The sequence below is a fragment of the Equus caballus genome, chromosome 17 (genome assembly GCF_041296265.1).
Source record: "Equus caballus isolate H_3958 breed thoroughbred chromosome 17, TB-T2T, whole genome shotgun sequence".
NCBI classification, from domain to species: domain Eukaryota; kingdom Metazoa; phylum Chordata; class Mammalia; order Perissodactyla; family Equidae; genus Equus; species Equus caballus.
The window spans coordinates 22387834-22406390 of NC_091700.1; the positions used below are offsets into that span (position 1 = coordinate 22387834).

General features: G+C 43.3%; 2 long non-coding RNA genes across 2 annotated transcripts; both read left to right on the top strand.

Moving 5' to 3' along the window:
- Positions 1-8310: 8310 nt before the first annotated feature.
- On the top strand, positions 8311-10588 carry LOC138918448 (uncharacterized). Its single transcript, XR_011427858.1, has 3 exons — positions 8311-9165; positions 9268-9345; positions 10235-10588. It is a non-coding gene; the product is annotated as an uncharacterized lncRNA (long non-coding RNA).
- A 49-nt stretch (positions 10589-10637) lies between these two features.
- LOC138918486 (uncharacterized) lies at positions 10638-17472 on the top strand. The gene is made up of 2 exons (XR_011427910.1): positions 10638-12735; positions 15897-17472. It is a non-coding gene; the product is annotated as an uncharacterized lncRNA (long non-coding RNA).
- The last annotated feature ends 1085 nt before the right edge of the window (positions 17473-18557 follow it).

Below are 18557 nucleotides of genomic sequence, written 5' to 3' on the forward strand. Positions count from 1 at the left end.
TTCAAGTTAGTGTTTCTGTTTCCTTCAGATAAAACTCAAAAGTGAAGTTGCTAGATTATATTGTAGTTCTATTTTTAATTTTTTGAGGAATCTCCATACTGTCTTCCATAGTGGCTGCACCAGTTTACACTTCCACCAACAGTGCACAAAGGTTCCCTTTTCTTCCTATCCTTGCCAACACTTATTTCTTGTCTTTTTGATGACAGCCTTTCTAACAGGTGCGAGGTGATATCGCATGTGGCTTTGATTTGCATTTCCCAGATGACTAGTGCTGTTTAGAACACTTTTTTCTGTATCTATTGGCCATCTGTATGTCTTCTTTGGGAAAATGTCTATTCAGATCCTCTGTCCATTTTTTAATCAGATTGTTTGATTTTTGCTATTGAGTTATATGAGTTCTCTGTATATTTTGGGTATTAATCCCTTATCAGATATGTGATTGGCAAATATTTTCTCCCATTTCATAGGTTGCCTTTTTACTTTGTTGCTGATTTCCTTTGCTGTGCACCTCATTACGGTTTTGATTTGCATTTCTTTAATGATGATGATGTTGAGCATCTTTTCATGTGCTTATTGATCATTTGCATACTTTTTTGGAGAAATGTCTATTCAAATCTTTATTGTGGAATGTAAGAGTTCCTTATATATTCTGGACATAAGTCCCTTATCAGATATGATTCACATACAGAAGTCTCCCCTTACCCATGGGACATACATTCCAAGATCCCCAGTGGATGCCTGAAGCCATGAAGAGTACCAAATCCTGTATAGACTATGTTTTTCCCTATACACACATACCTGTGATAAAGTTTAATTTATAAATTAGACACAGTAAGAGATTAACGACAACAAGTAATAACAAAAATAGAACAGTTATAACAGTGTACTGGTATAAAAGTTACCATGGGCCTTAGCAACCTCAGTATACAATTTTTTTCTTTCCTTATTAAGTCGAGAACTTTCACCTTTTCACTTTACGGCTTCTCTTTGGCACCTCCAAATTGCCAGCATCACTACTCTTGTGCTTTGGGGCCATTATTCAGTAAAATAAGGGTTACTGGAACACAAGCACTGCCGTACTGCGGCAGCGGATCTGATAGCTGAGACAGCTGAGTGACTGACAGCAGGTAGCGTATACAGAGTGAATCTGCTGGACAAAGGGATGACTCACATCCTGGTGGGATGGAGCTGGGGCTCGAGACTTTATCACACTACTCAGGAAGGCCTGCAATTTAAAATTTATGAACTGTTTATTTCTAGGATTCTCCATTTAATATTTTTGTACCATGGTTGAGCATGGGCAACTGAAACCTGAGAAAGCAAAACTGCAAATAAGGGAGACTACTGTATATTTTCTCCCATCCTATGGACTGCCTTTTCATTTTTTTGATGGTGTTCTTTGAAGTACAAAAATTTTTTATTTTGATGAAGTTCAATTTACCTGTTTTTTCTTTTGTTGCTTGTGCTTTTGGTGTCCTAAGCAACCACTGCCTAATACAAGGTAATGAAGATTCACTCTGGAGTTTTCTCCTAAGTGTTGTAGTTTTACATTTAGGTCTATGATACATTTTGAGTTAACTTTTATATATGGCATGAGGTAGAAGTTAAACTTTATTTTATTTTAATGTGGATATCCAGTTTTCCCAACAGCATTTGTCAAAAAGAGTATGCTTTCCCCATTAAGTGATCTTGGTACCGTTGTCGAAAGTCGATTGACCATCACTTAAAGGCTTCTTTCTGGACTCTGAATTTAATTCCATTGATCTGTACATCTGCTCTATGCCAGTCTTATACTGTCTTGATTGTTGGAACTTTAAAGTAAATTTTAAAATTGGGGAGTGTGAGTTCTCCAACTTTGTTCTTCTTTTTCAAGATCATTTTGACTATTCTGGATCCCTAGCATTTCCATATGAATTTTAGGATCATCTTGTCAATTTCTGCAAAAAGGAGAAAAAACAGGTAGGTGGGATTTTAATAGGAGTCATGTTAAATTTGTAGGTCAGTTTGTGGAATATTGCAATCTTGACAATATTACATCATCCAATACATTAACACAGGATGTCTTCCCTACTACTTAGGTCTTCTTTAAATTCTTTCAACAATGTATTGTAGTTTTCAGTGTACAAGTCTCACACTATTTTGTAAATTTATTCTTAAATGTTTTTTCTTTTTTATGAAATTGTAGTGGAATTGTTTTCTTAATTTCTTTTCAGATTTTTAATTGCTAGTATACAGAAATACAAATGATTTTTATGTATTCATCTTGCATGCTACATAGGTATATACATTTGTTGAATGTCATTGAATCCTGTGCTTAAGATACATGCATTTCACTGCATAAAGCTTACATCAATAAAAGATTACTATGTAGTTTTAAAGAAAGTGAACAGGACCGGTTATTTTTAGAATGAGACTGTTCTACGACTGGAAACACTAAAGGTTTATGTCATTGGACTGATTCAGCAAGCCTTCTCTCAGAGAAAGAGGAATGGTGGGTGATGTTCAATAGAGCACAGCTAATGGCTGCTAATGGAGAAATAAAGTCTTTCAATATTGATACTCCAAAGAGTGAAGAGACTCATAAATCGGTAACTATGGTGATAGAAGATAGCGTAGGCTATTACTTGCATTACTCTGACATTTACTTTGTCAGAGCAATATTGCAAACAAAAAGGCATTTGTTTCCCTTAAAAAAAAAATACTCTTTGTCAAATGTTTATTGAATTTGCATCTGTCGCAATCGGTGAGCACCCAGGTCCCAGGATCTTTGTGCTCAGCATTCTTCTCTCTATTCTTTACACCTTGAGAATGAAAAGAGCATCTCTACTGTCTCTTTAGCCACATCATAAAAGCTGAGACTCTGCTGTTTGGTAAGTATCAAGAGAAGTTTCAGCTATCAATCAAGAAATAAGGCTCTTTTGGTGCAGATCTTGTGAAAATATAACAACTATTAACAAGTTTTCCTAATACGGAGATAGGCAGGTCCATCCCTTGCAGTGGTGACACACGTCCTAGTTCTTCTAGAGATCTCACGACATCAGAAAACCTAAGGAACACCGAGTACCTATGCAGCGTTTCTCATGACTTCTAGGGTTTACAAGGAAAGCGTCAAGACAAAAGCCTGCTGGAGACGTTGGTCTTTGAGCGTCTGTACCAGAAATTAAAGGAAAGCGGGCCAGACGGGATAAAATGGGCTCCACGGCCACGTATATTTTCTATTTTCTCACTGACAGGACGGTGTGTCTTCAAAGATCTTGGCCTCATCAGACCTTCATCTCAGAAAATCCTGTGTGGAACCAGCCATTTATTTAAGACAGTCTGCTTCTTTTTAGTCTCCTAATATGAGCTGCTATCGTGAAAATAATCCAGGTGTTCCTGAGATGGTTACAAATAATCACCCTTCAAGCAGAGTCTATAAAAAAACAGTATTAACATTTGTTAAGTGACTGCGTTCCATGTATTATTCTGGTGCTTTTTTATACATGATCCTCAATTTAATAAAACTTGACAATAATGAAAAAAAATTCTCTTTACCTGCCAAATCAATTCAATAAATTTGTGTTCATTAAACAGACAATGGAAACATCATTTATACATACATATTCCAATACTTTTTCCTTACGGTTGTTTTAAGCTTTCCTCAAATTACCATAAAGGCATCAAAACCTACCATCACAGTTCTGACCTTCTGATTTTCCCACTGAAGGACGAGAGAAGAAAATTCCATATCTGTCATCTAGACCCTATTAGTACCTGCTTTGGCTAAGCCTTGAAACTAAGCTGTCACAGATCAATTACACAGGAATGAGCTGACATCAGCTTCCTGCCAGGAGCAATACACAGAGAGAGAGAGAGATTTGCTCTTCTGAATGGAGTGACGGAAAACACAGTGTTTACCTTTGTAGGATCTGAGACTCATGAAGCTAGCACTAAAAACTGCATGTTACAAATAAGAACGTGGGTGTTCGGGAGTCAGTGGAAGTGCTAGGTTTCCTCGAGCTGGTGTCTCATCAGCTGGCTTATCTGAATGTGATGAAACAAGGAGAACTTCTCCCTCACTTCCGGCAGACTTGGGCAGGAGTAAGGGGAGGAGCTAAGTCCTTAATCCTCTCCCAAGGCCTCCAGAAAAGGAGAGGCTGAAATGGTAAAGCTGCAAGAGCCCTTAGAAGCCACGTCATCCATAGCCCTTATTTTACAGCCAAGGAAACTGAGGCGAAGGTTGAATGTGACTTTGGTTAAAGCGTCTGGAGCCTTTGTCATCCCTTCTCTCCCTAGAGATGTGTCGCTTGGAGACGTGGGCCAGAGGCTCTGCCGGTGGGACTGGGGCTTGAGTCCCCTGCAACTGAGTTGAAGCAAATGCAAAAATGAGTTTTCTTAGACATGTGACAACAAAATAGCAGATAACAGAACACGCAGAGGACTGACGACAGTCAGAGTCAGCATATTTCATTCTCAGAGAACAAGTAATCCTCTCCACCACAGCCCTCTAAGGAATTTCAGGTACATCCAGATGAGCTGGCACTCGTCCCACATGCAGTTTCCATCACTCAGGACCAGCTACTAAGGGGAGGTGCCCTGTGCTTCACAATTAGCTTCAGGCGTTGCCCACTACAAACAGCTAGACACAGACTGGCTTGCTTTTAAAAACACCACTTAGCTCACAGACAGATCTCTAAGGCAGCAGCCATTTGCAGTCTTAATATAAAATGAAATTAAGCTTAAAAGAACTTTCCTGCTATGTGAATTGTGATCTGTATCTATAAATCAGAGAGCTACAGCAGATATATATATATCTCTCTCTTAAATATTCTTGAAGTAGAAAAATATGCTAAACTATAAATACATACGTTATATACACATGCTTATATAGAAATATATGTTTATTTAAGAAACTGTACATTTCTTTTTGAATCGTAATTAGGTTTATGCTTCAGTCTGTGTATGTTAACAAGTAGAGCACATGCAATCCCACTGAATGAGGTCTTTCTAGAAAGAGAATTAACTCTTACACTGTCACTAAAACAACTAAGTTCCATCTTCCCTTGTCTTGGAAAACGACTGGTGTCCTTTCTGCGAGACCCAAAATCTTGAAAATCCCTCTCACGGAAGGCTACGTTAGATAGGAGAAATCCAAAATTCAGTTTTCCAGCTCTTGTAGCAAAAGTAAATTTCCAAGCAATAGATCTCATTCCTTGTTGAAGCAATGAACTTCAACAGCACACGCAATATTTATTTTCTGGAAATTGGGTTATAAACACACAGCACCTGGATTAGAGGCTGCAGGCAAAACGGCTTTCTCTATTTCTCTCCTTTTATGATTCAGTAATATTGAGTGAAAGACTCACCCTGTTATTACTATTCTATGTTTAGTGAATATTTTTACTGGTGGTGAGTGATAATACAGGTTCCAATAAGAGGAATGTGTCCGCTCAAAACGTGAATGTTTGCGACACGGTCTGCTACCACGGGGGCGATAACTCCTCACTGCTGCCATCTCCTGGAGACTCCAGTCCCCGCAATATTGACCAGATAATTTTAAAACTCAAATTTCCTCCAAATAATTGACCTCATTAATTGAAAAAGCCAACACCACAACATTTGACACTTCAGGTTCGTTTACAGGCGGAAAAAGCTTGGCTTCCCGAAATATGAAAGAAAAGTCATAAAGGACTGATCATAGAACGGAAGGCATTGTCCCTGCTCTGCCTCATAAATAACTGTAATAGCTAATGAAAGAATTCATCGTGATATAAAAACAGCACCCCGCCTTCCCCCTTTCCTTTGGCCGTTCAAATCTGAAATAGGATGGGAGCCCACGAAATCATTTCCAGGTAGCCCTGCCTGGCCCCTGCTTCTCTTTCCAAGTACAGTAGCTGAAACAAGTCACTACGCCAGCCGTGGCAAGGGCAGGGTGCTCTATCCCAGAGGCCACTCGGGTTCCTGGCCATGAGTAGAGTCTGATATTGATGGGTTTGGAGAATGATTCTCATGATGTCAGCTCGCTGGATAGGATTCTGTTGTCAAAAATCATCATCCTCATCATCATCTTCAGTGGTGTTTCCTCTTCCTCCCTCTGTGTAGGTTCAGAGCCCATTTCAGGAGAGGTCTCTGGGTAAAGCATTCCGTGGCCTGCTCCACTAGCCAACTCTGACCATCCCTTCCTCTGTTTGGCCTCTCTTAACTCAGTGACGACACAGGAGGCGTCCTGGGAGGCCCAGCCCATACTCACCAACCCACCTTGTGAAGCCTTGGCCGTTACTGAAGGCAGGTCCTCCACCCAAGGTCATTACTGAGTAGAAATTCCACCATAGGAGGGAGCACAAGAGAGAGCTTGCCCTGGAAACAAACAGAAATAAATGCTTCCTGATCAATCAAGTCATAATGCTCAATGTTCAGAACCTCACTCCATATCCCCACACAGTCTAGTCTCACACTCTTTCTAAACACACACACACACACACACACACACTTACTCGTCCCTCCTCTGCCTTGAAGCCAAATGCCCAAGTCCTTGAGTGCCACACAGAGGAGGTTTGTAACAGGAAACTGAAATTTTGGAAGAAGGGAGAAACCTGGAAATATAAAATATTTATCAAAGTTTAATTGCCAGATGAGTAGGAGCAGAGACTGGGAGAAAGAGCGGGTAGATGTCTTTTTGTGTCTTCCTTCTAACTAGCGTTCAGTCAACCTCTTTAGAGGGGTCACTCTGCCTGGTTCCTAAGCCGGACACTGTGGGTAATTTAGACATTGTCCCTGCCTTCCAGCTACTTGTCATCCAGTGAAGGCTTGCAAATGCCGGATTCTTTCTTCCATCACTTCTCCCAACAAACATTTACTGACTGATATTCTTACTTACCAAACGTGAACTAATGTGAGGGCCTGAATCTTGAGGCAATTTTGTCTCTAGAAAGAAATATATAGATGTGAGAAGACACGGGAAAGAAGGATTTACGGAACAAAAGTGCTAAGTTGAGAGAAGCCAGAATCCAAAATGGCCTGTGGTTACAGAGCTGGGTGACTCGGAGCTGGAGGTGCCTGTATTGAAATAGAGACGTGAGCAGAGCCGTCTGATGAGGAAGGTGGTTTTCACTCAGAAACACAGTGATTGAAAGTGACAGGAAGACCTAAGTGTAACTCATCAGCGACCTTCAGACATGAGGGACTGGGTTTGGGGCAAGAGTGAAGGGTCAGACTAGAGATGGGATCTGGGAACAATCTGGGTGACGGTGAATAAAGCAGTGGGAGGTGAGGAGATAAGAAAAGATCTCCACCACTTAATCAGGAGGAAAAGGTCGTTTCCTCCAAACACTCTGTCTGTGGAGAATACTCCACAGCAAGCGTGTCATGAGGCAACGCAGGAGGCCAGACCCTTCCTTCTGAGTCCTGGGGAGCCATGAGCCGGAGGAGGGGAGACGGGTTCTGGCAAAAACTGGGGCATCTGTCAAGGGTTAACTCAGCTCATGTGGGTCCAGGCATTCGCCCCTGAATGCCTCAGAATCCTAGAGTGGTTTCACTTTTTTTTTTTTTTAATATGCTTTTTGGTGAGGAAGATTGGCCCTGAGCTAACATCTGTTGCCAATATTCCTCTTTTTTTCTCCCCAAAGCCCCAGTACATAGTTGTATATTCTAGTTGTAGGTCATTCTAGTTCTTCCAAGTGGGACGCCCCAGCAGCATGGCTTGGTGAGCCATATGTAGGTCCGCCCCGGGATGCGAACCCACAAGCCCCGGGCCCCAAGCAAAGCGCAAGAACTTAACCACTACGCCACCCCGACGGGCAGGCGGGTCGTGCTTTGTCTCCTCCCCCCAGCCCTGACCCGCCTGGCTCCAGCCACGTGTGCAGGCCTCAGCAGCCCCAAGCGCTGAGAGCATTGTGGAGCAGCCTACACGGAGGAAGTGCCCAACCACGCGGGACACACGGGCCGTATGCTGAAATCAGAACAGCCCCTTCCTTTATGTTTACTGTAAATCAGGACTTTAGGGAATGACTTTCATTTTTATGCCTCTGTTTTGCTGCCACCCCACGTGAAAGTTCAATCTGCCTCCTCGAAAACCCAGCCTGCCTTTCCCACGCAGCACCGTTTCTCTCCTTTTCCTTGAGAACCCGTGCTCTTCGCTGGGCTCGTCCCTGTCGCCCCAGGCTGGCCTTTGTGCCTTCGTTACTAGGTCAGGCTTCGGGAGGTCTGTTTCCATCCCACGCCATCAGTGCTGGCTGTGTGCCATGGAAAGCGCAGCCCCGGGGGCGGGACAGCAGGCCTGCGTCTCCGCAGATGTCACCTGCGTTCTCTGTCACAGACGAGCCGCCACTCTGCGGCCCCTCTTGGCCTCCACTCCCCGCCCTTTGCAGTGGCTTTGCTGCAGCAGCTGCGCCTTCTGTTCCGTGCGGTGCCCGCTGCTGGCCCTGCTCCCGGCCGCTCTAAAGCCGGGCGGAGCACAGTCCCTGTCGCCCAGTGGGCATTTGTCTCTCAACCGCCTGATGATGCTTCCTGGACTCAGCTCCTCCTCAGGACAAGTTTCCATTCTCGGTTCAGTGCCCCGGATGAACTCTCTCAATGGCACGAGTTCTATGCCAGGATTAATCCTTTCAGGAAAGACCGTGTTCCTATAAATGCTGATTGTCTCTTTTCAGCAAAATTTATTAAGAGCAACTTGTAGGCAAAACTTAGAAAGCCACAGGTTTATGAGAATGTCTAGATGTCTATTTACAGATCACAAAATAGATATTTTGCTCTCCAGCTTAATCAGGGGAGGCAACAGCACGACAGAAAGAGGCCCAAATTAGGAATTCTAACCCCAGTTCTGCACCTACTGGGCTCTGGACTTTGCCCCGGGGCCTCTCAGTGCCTCTGCTTCTTCACCTGAAAATAAGGGAGTTGGCCTAGATTTTTTGCTGAGTTTCCTTTAAGTTCTCCTGTGCTGGAATTTTGCATTGTACTTTCTGTGTGATGCGGTTTAGCAATTAAGAACCCCCGAATTCCTGTTTGCCATTGGTATGGAGGTGTTAGTAATGCAAGCACTGTTTCCCTCAGACCATCTTTCCCGATAATCTTGTATTTTATGGCGATGTCACAACCGGAAGTGCTTTGCTGGAACATTTGCAGACAGCTTCATCCCTTTGTGCAAAGTCACGATGTTCCAGGTGCTCCGGTGGCCTCTTATTTCACTCCGTAAGAATTTTGTTTTTATTTATTAGCCAAAGGTAATGTGCTCAATTCCACTGCTCACTTCTGAGTAAGCGTTTTTTAAATCCGTGCTTCCTCTTTCCCCAGCAAACCGTCTATGCAGATTTTGAAAGGAGACTTTTGAAAAGAGTAAAAAGCAGTCCTGCAAGTGAATCCCAGACCCAGGTAAGGAGGTAAGGAGGTGTCTGCCCAAGTCACAGAGTGACAAGGGGAATGAGTGTGCATTGTCCCAGAACCGTCGCGTGAGGGTGAGAGCCTGCGAGAGAGCAGCAATCAGTGGGGGGGGGGGGGGGGGGGGGGGATGGAGTCGGGCGCATGCTGTGATAAGCGGCAACTTCTAGTCCAAGCATCGCCAAGAGCACTGGCACCTGCTTCCCCTCCAAGCAGTCCTTGTCCTGGTCCCCATGCAGGGCCATCTCCTGGACTAACTCTGATTCTCAGGACCTTGCTCAGAATTGGCTCAGGCCTCAGTCACTTCTCTCCCGCTATTTCCCACCCACTCCCCAGTGTGGGGCAGCTTCTCCTTTTCAAACCACAGTCTCCTTCATGGACAAGGGAGACACCCACCTGCCCTGTGGGCCTTCTGAAGGCACCTCTTTCCCTAGGGCAAGAAAGAAAATCCACAGGTTTAATTTCTACCTTTTAAAAGTGACTTCTACATATGCAGAATTTTGGGACTAGTTATTCAACATGTGAATGAGATTTGAAAACCTCATCAGCAAAGCACAACAACATACCTCATAGGCCCTGTTGAAGGTCATATTGTACTTCGTGTGTTCCTTTCTCTCTTTCCTCTCATATTCATGCATTCACTCAACAAACATTTACTGAGCCCTTCCTATGTGTCAGACACTGAGGTTTCAAAGGCAGGGAAGAGTTGATTATGGCGGGAGAGACAGGTATATAAATAATTTACCTGCACACCACAAAGTCCTGGCCCATGCCCCTGACACTGCTGGGCAGAAGTTAGGCTACGGGGCCTACAGGCTGGCTCTAGGCACTCCCTGGCTTGCACGGGCTGCAATTCTGAAGGAATTATTTTCCCATTTTACAGAGGAGAAAACTGAGGCCCAAAGTGGTTAATTCAATCAACATGTGTCCTCAAAGTAGAAAGTGGTGAAGTTACGTCTGTCCTTTGGACCACATCTGACACTCTGTCTCTGACTCTCTCTGATGACGATTATTTTAGGCTGGTTACTTTTAAAAACTGCAGATGAGAAGGAGGCTCTGAGAAGTGGAATTTGCTTGCCCTTTGATCAGAGCCATTTGCATTTGTGAAGGAAGTCTCCATCTGTGGGGGTGTTTCCTTCCCTGCACCAGGAGGAAGGGGGGATGGCCTTATCTCTGGAAACTCTTAATGGAGATGGCAAGGACTTAAGTTGTTTACTGTCTGGTAACCTCATGTAACTGACGCTCTCCCCCCCCCCCCCCCCCCCCCGCCCCCCGGCCACCACCGCAACATCCTCCTTTGTCTTTAGCTAAAGATAATATTTAAGGTGGTGGCTTCTGCCATTTACTTAATCCAGTTTGATTCTTATCTAAAAGTTATAGGACCACCCAATAACCAGACCCCACCTGCACTGATACCATTTTAACAACTCTTTTTACGTATTCTTTCCTTTGTCTTGTAAAGAGGTAACTCACATACCTATGCCTTAAATTTAGCCCTACCCTCAACCCATGTTTGCAGCAGCAGCTCTGACTGCCCATGAGTCCTGTCCCCATGCTATTCCACACTATTCTCTAAATAAAAGAGCACTACTGCCAGACCTTGAGAGTCCAAGAAATCTTTCTTTCAACTCCTCGGCTTACCGACCCCGCATTATTTCTGGCGGCCTGTACGGGGATCCTGCTTCATTGGTTTGTGGCCTCGAGTTCTGGTAAGTGCATTTTTTTTTTCCTTGTGCCTTTCTCTTTTTCGAGGATGTATCTAAATTCACTTCTTCATTGGGAACTTTCTTGGACAGCTGGATGAATCCACATTTGCTGCCCATGGCTACTCTATGGGGCAATCATGGCATTCAGCTTGAAGAGAATCAGTACCTGAAGCCTGAGCATGATGGAGAATGAATTAATCCATCCCTTCCTGACTCTATCTCTAATATATAAATTTTACGTGGGCACAGGTCAACCACTTAACTCATTAGGATGGTCGCCAATCTCCAAGACTCCTGTGGAAGGTTTCTTTTCCTAAGGCTGGATTGGTATCCCTCCCTATGGCTCCTGACCACACTCTGAACCACAGAAAAGTCCCAATCAGGACTCCTGTTCAAGGAAAGTACCAAACTCTAACCTTTGGTTGAGTATGGGAACCCCTTCTTGGGAGAATGGCTCCAGGATGCAATTGGGTAGAATGTCCCCCAGACTGGCAGAAAATTCCTCACCGTTTTTCTCTATCCTTTTCTCTCTGGGACCATTCACCAGGCACCTATTACTGCCAGGCATAATAGGGAAGATATACAAGGGATGCTATATTGGGGGACGCCCCCATCATCCCTTGCCATAGGAACCCCAGTGGGGGGATTTTCGAGGTAATGGCTCCTTTTCTCTCAGGGACCATTCACCAGGCACCTATTACTGCCAGGCATAATAGGGAAGGTATACAAGGGATGCAATGCTGGGGGACGCCCCCATCACCCCTTGCTATAGGAACCCCACAGTAGGAATGACGGGTAGGTTGCTGCCCTAGGTTCAGGGGGGATTTTCAAGGTAATGGACCCGTTTCTTTCATCTCTCTTAGAGTTATAGTGGCCATTTTGGTTTCCTTTTGAGCTTTGCAACCGGGAAACAAAGAAATCTTTAAAGAGTAAACAGCTCCACACCTGGGAGCCCCCCCCCCCCACTCTGGTTTCCAGGCCTGATCACCCCGGTGACCCCAAGTGGGGTGCCCTCTCTTGACGGTTGACTCATTGAGTATTTTAGTCACCTACTGAGTCACTTATGAGGGTAGGAGACCTGTGATTCATTCTGTGAACTGTCCTGCTGGGGTTGTGTGCCCCAGCACGGGAACTGTTGTGTGACTCTTATTTTGATAACCCTCTGGAAGAGGCCATGAGGGTGAGGTCTGATCTCTTCTTTTCCTTTCTTTGCCTTGTTCATCACCTCCTCTGCTGTCACCGAGTCAGGTTACGTTCAGGCTGGACCTGAGCAGAACCTGGACCTTCTGTAAAATTGAAAACCTTTTGCCAGGGACTTAACTCTCAACCCTGGCACTGGGAGCCCCAGCCTCCAGCCAGTTCCAGGCCCTTTCCTCCTACTTTCCTGCCTCACCTTGTGCTGGCTCAGAGACTAAGTGCCCTGGTTCAGCAGGACTTGATTAAATCTTATAACTATATCGATGCCTGCAATCAGGCTGTGTACCCTTTCTCTGGCCGCGGTCAGTCAGACACCAGCTTTACTGCCATGGGGAACGCCCCCAAGCATCCCCGGAGACTAACCGGTTGGTGCATTCTAACCAATTGGAAACACTTGCAATTGAACGCGTTATGCCCCAGAAACTCCAGCTTGGAGAAAACTTGAGGGGTTTCTCTGTGCCTTTGTGATGTCGTTGGACAGGTAGGTCAATCTATAAGGTCATTTAAGTTACAACCCAGTTTCTGAGAAATCAAGAGCAACTGTCCTTGGAAAATCCTTGTAAGGCTAGGAAAGCAGCTCTAGAGGCATTCAGGTTCCACCCATTTCCCTTATCTCAAAGAGCTTGCAAATCCTCTGAGGACTACCTAGCCCATCACTAATTCCTAAGACTGAAGGAAAAAAAAAGGGAAAAAGAAAAAAACGGCCACAAGTGTGCCCTTGCAAAAAATCTAGCATCTTGAGTGTCTTTTCCATAAGTATTAGTAAAAAGGCTCAGAACAAAATTTGGATTCATAACTGGTGAGCTTTGTATTACTGTACTTGATTCATGACAGTAATTTTTAAAACAATAGCTGTGGAGACTCTGTGTATGTGTGTCTATATATGTGTTACACGTGTGTGATATTTTACCTCCAGATGGTATGGCCAAAATTAAGAGCTCTGTTTAATTGGCTTCAAGTAAGCGCTTATATAAATTCTAAATGTAGTAGAAATTAATCCAGTGTCTTTTAAGTTAACGTGATGTGAATTAATCTTTGGTAAATGAAAACTTGTTTAAGTTTGTTTGTTTGATTGAAATAGTCTTGTCAGAGTTGTCGGTATTTGGATATGATGCAGGCATGGAGCCTGGGTTAACTAGTCAAATAATCTCATGTTGTCTGTTAGAAGTCCGTCAGCAAAATAACAGCTTTAAATGATGACCAGTTTTGTCTAATGTCTCATGAGGTTTTCGTGGCTAACCTGAACATAATTGTTGGAAACAAATGGTTTAAATAGATAAAAGTGGGTAGAATAACTGTTTTATGGTCTGTATACTTGGAAAAAAAAAACCCAGCTTCCAATTTCTTTTTGATAACAATCTTGAGTTTTGCCAAGTTAAGTTAAATGATAAAATCTGAGTATCTGGGTCATTTCTGGATAGGATGGAACACTGAAACATTGCTAAATGTATCCAAGTAATCTACTTTTGGCTTCTTATTGCAGAGGGGCTAAAAGTCTTTGGGTCTGTTACTGTAAGCTGGCGTGTTTCTAGAAATTATGAAAAGTGTTTAGAATGCTGATATAAAAGACAATTCATAATTGCTTACCTTTTTAGTGTTTACTAGGGTCTGTTAAGGGTTAAAAGTTCTAATTAACCTATACAATTAAAGCTACTGTAAATTAATAAGGAAAACAGCTCTGTATTCAAGGAAAGTTAAAATGTATGTTTCAGTAAAGAGGGTATAAAGAATGGAAATATTTTGTTTGTTCGGTTAAGAAAGATAAATTTGTCCTAATGTACTAGAGAGTAAGAAAGCAAGCATGGGACAAATTCTGAAAGTAAAAAGAAAGTTGTGGAAGGTTTGTGAAGGAGAAATTCAGAAAGGAGTTTTATGCCTGGTCAAGTTGGCTAAGATTAAAGTAAATCCAACTAAGTAAATGAATTTTAATGTTAAAAATAAGCTGGTGCAGAAATTAAAATTTGGTTTTCTCTCAAAGGATGATTACCTTGAGCTTTTCAGCCTGGTCTAAGTCTGTCTAAAAGACACATCTGTTTTGTTAAAATAATGACTGAGGTCACTTAAGATTTTTGACTGTTTCTGTTGTCACTTTGAATAGATACCTGAGCATTGTTTCACAGTGAGTGTTGTTTCCTATTTGAACAAGTGTTTTAAAATCTTTTGATGTTTTTGACAAGGTTCTCCCTCTTAAATTACATGGGAAGCATTGTCAAATAAGCGATGATAAACTTTCTTAGGTGGTATTATATGGGTAAACGCTATTGATATAGATGTCTTAAAATTATATAACATTCCTAAAATTTTGATCTCTCCTGGTTATCGGTCATAATTCCAGTTATTATCTTGAAGTGTTGTATGTCACAGAAGTAGCCAAGTTTCTTTGTCAGTTGCCCTTTTGAGTCTTTTGTCCATTTACAGATAGTTGCTGTTTTGCTGTGATGCTTTTTGCTTTTGCAAATATGTTTCATCTTCAGAGAAATTCCCGGAAAGGATTCTGACACAGGATTCTAGAATACAGGTTTCTGATAAACTTTCAGATTGTAAAACTGAACTGGGTAAGATATTACAGAATTCTAACAGAGAAACTGAGCTCATAGATCTGCTAACAGAAGATTAAACTCAATAATCGATTATACAGGACTGTATGAACTGATGAGGATAGTTATAATTTTTTATGACTTTGAAATATTATTTTTGATGTATTTTGTTTTCTCATATTTGAGGAAATCTTCTTCTCTTTTCTCTTATGCTAACTGACTTACAATTTAGTGAAATTATACCTTTCTGAGCAAAACTGAAACATTTATCTTTTTCTCCTTACCTGATCCCTCCAGAGTTTGGAAACTCTTTGTGAGTGAGCATGGTTATTTTGTGGCAATATAGTTATTTGCATAAGTTCAATAAGAATCTGTTCTCCTTATAACAAGACACATTGGTTATCTTACTAAAGCTTTGAATGTCATATTTGAGAAACATACAGACTCGGATATGACAATGCTGCCTTTGAGGAATAAGGTTGACTTTCTGGGAATAAAGCCACTTGGAAATATGGGCCTGGTACCTTGTTTACAGAGATTCTGGCAATCTTACCCAGTAAGTAAGGAAGCTTGCTTATCTGGCAGGTGCAAGGAACCTCAGAATCATTTGGGGGACCTTGAGAAGAGAGGAGTCCACCCAAATCTGTAGGTACTGCAGGCAAAATCTGATGGCAAGTCCTTGGCTTGGCTTTTCTGACCTCAAGAGGCCTTTACAGTTCAATCTGATGTTCCTCATTAAAAAAATTCCAGTAAAGCATATTTTAAGAAGCCTGTATAATCAGTTGCTATTCTTGCTGCACTTATGTAAATAATTGGACCAAGTTTTATTAAAACTACACTTATTTTGCAACCAGTTAATCTTAATTTGGCTATCTTTTAAAAATGAGGGTCATTTTAGAGAGAAAAATTATGTTTTAATACAAGCTATAGTACACATTCATGGATATTAGATTCTAGCTCTTTTCTTCTACAAGAATCATCTATTACTAATCATAATGTCTCCTTGTGGCCATCCATCTCTGATACCAGGGAGTTCCCTGGCCACAATCAAACCTTTTCCTTCAACACTACTGCCCAAATACTAACTAGATTTGCCTTGTCACAGGTGGATCATAAACAATGAGTTCCTAAGGTAAAGTCTCATATCATCACCTTAAGAAATACTGATTGGTTCGGGACTGACAGGGATAGACGGCCCAGCATACGTTGGTTAGCCCCTAATGGCACTCAGTGACTATGTGGCTCCAACTTATAGCCTTGGCTGCCACCTGGATGGATTGGACGATGCACCCTAGGCTTCATCTGGATGCAAGGTAGAACTACATTTACTATTTCTCCTCCTGCTAGCCTACCCAACCTACAATAGTGCTGGACCTGCTCTGTCTTCCACTGGTGTGACCACATTGCCTTAATTTTCCTTCCCCAATTAGGAATCGAAAGTGTCATCTGGCACATGGAAGCTCTAAACAAATTTAGTATGAAGGCATTAAATGATACACAACATAGCCTTTCGCTGCTCGATTTAGAAGTATCCCAAATGCATAAGGCAGTCCTCCAAAACCGAATGGCACTGGATGTCTTGACAGCAGCACAGGGGGGCACTTGTGCCATTATAAAAACTGAATGTTGTGTTTATATTCCTGACTACCATCACCAAAATATCTCTGACTTCCTATCTGATATGAGCCACCAACTTAAATCCACGTCTGACCCTACCCTATCTCTAAATGATTGGTTGAACTCTTGGTCAGGTCCAGGTTTCTGGACTACTATCAAAACCTTATTCATTGGGTTAATCATATTGCTTGTATTTCTTATTATAATTTGTTGTCTATTTCGTTGTTTGTCTTCTGCATGTCAACAAAGTTTCACCTCCTGGACCACCTCTCATCAAATGATTCTCTCGTCTCCAGAGTATCTGTATACCTTGTCAGCCTTGGACTCCACAGGTGCAACCTTCCGGTCCACTGAACTTCCTGCCTGTACCTATGGCCACATTTAGGGACAGCTCTACAACCTTGTACAGCCAGAAGTAGTTACAGAAGACTGACCACCGTCTGTATCCCCAAAAGATTTCGGGGCCAAATGAGTTCCGGGGGGGTTTATGATGAGGATTATTTTAGGCTGGTTACTTTTAAAAACTGCAGATGAGAAGGAGGCTCTGAGAAGTGGAATTTGCTTGCCCTTTGATGAGAGACATTTGCATTTGTGAAGGAAGTCTCCACCTGTGGGGGGGTGTCTCCTTCCCTGCACCAGGAGGAAGGGGGGATGGCCTTATCTCTGGAAACTCTTAATGGAGACGGCAAGGACTTAAGTCTTGTTTATTGTGCTTGTCTGGTAACCTCATGTAGCTGACTCCCCCCACCACCAACATCCTCCTTTGTCTTTAGCTGAAGATACTATTTAAGGTGGTGGCTTCTGTCATTTACTTAATCTGGCCTAATTCTTATCTAAAGTTATAGGACCACCCAATAACCAGTCTCTACCGGCACTGATACCATTTTAACAACTCTTTTTACATATTCTTTCCTTTGTCTTGTAAAGTGATAACTCGCATACCTATGCCTTAAATTTAGCTCTACCCTCAACCCACATTTGCAGCAGCAGCTCCTCCTGCCCGTGGGTCCTGTCCCCATGCTATTCCATACTATTCTCTAAATAAAATAGCAGTACTGCCAGACCTTGAGAGTCCAAGAAATGTTTCTTTCGACTCCCTGGCTCACTGACCCCGCATCATTTCCATGGCAGGGAGTTTGCCATGACCCAGGTTCCTTTGTGACATGCTGCCAAAGACCTCAAGGCAGCTGAATCCCCTTTGCCTTCCCATGGGTCAAAGCAGAGAAAGGAGAGGAACCCCGTGTGTCTGGGCTGGAGCTCAGGGACCCGCGGCTCCTGCACCAAGCACAGGAAACACCACTTGGGCAATGGGTTCCTCAGAAAATCTGCCCAATTCTTACATCATTCAAAAAGCAAAGGAAAGGAAACCAAGAACCACCCCCCCCCCCAAAAAAAACTCTTGTAATAAAGTGACCCAATCGCTCATTCCATGAACATCATTTATTGAACACAGGCTTTGAGACTAGAGAGACTAGTAAATTTGGCCACCATCAGATAGAAGATGATGTGGATCACCTGTGAGGATCCCAACAGAGCCCAGCCAGGCCACACTCCAGTGTTCTGCACCCAAGGGTGAGAGCCTGGTCCACTCACTGAGCCCAAGGTGTCTCTCCAGGGTGCTGTTTGGGACTGAAGTCCTCTGACAGCACTGCTTGATCCCCCATCTCTCTCCAAGGCTTGGTCCCAGCATTCCCAGCAGATGAAGGAACAGACCCCCGAACTCAGTGCTGTGGCCACCACCAATCTGAGGCAGAACTCAGAGGACATGTTTGGAAGGGAGGCCTCTGCAGGTACCGGCCATCCAAACACGCTGTCATCACCCCACCCAATGCGAACCAGGGATGTCATCTCAGAGGCGATATCTCGGAGAGTGTCTAGAAGATGGGCAGGAGAGGGAACGGGATGCGTGCTCCCGGAGGCCTAGGTCACCCCTCCCCCATTCGATGAGCTGAAAAGATGAAGGTGATGGTCAGTCAGACCTTGGAAGGGGAAGCAAGACCACCGGGGTCGGAGAACTGCACCTGGAGCCGCGACTCTGCCCACGATGGGGGACTGCAGTGTTCCGCATTCATGGAGTTGAAGCAACACCTGTTCTCTTCCATGATCCAAACACAGGCGTTATTGTACACTCGGTCTTCAACAGATATTT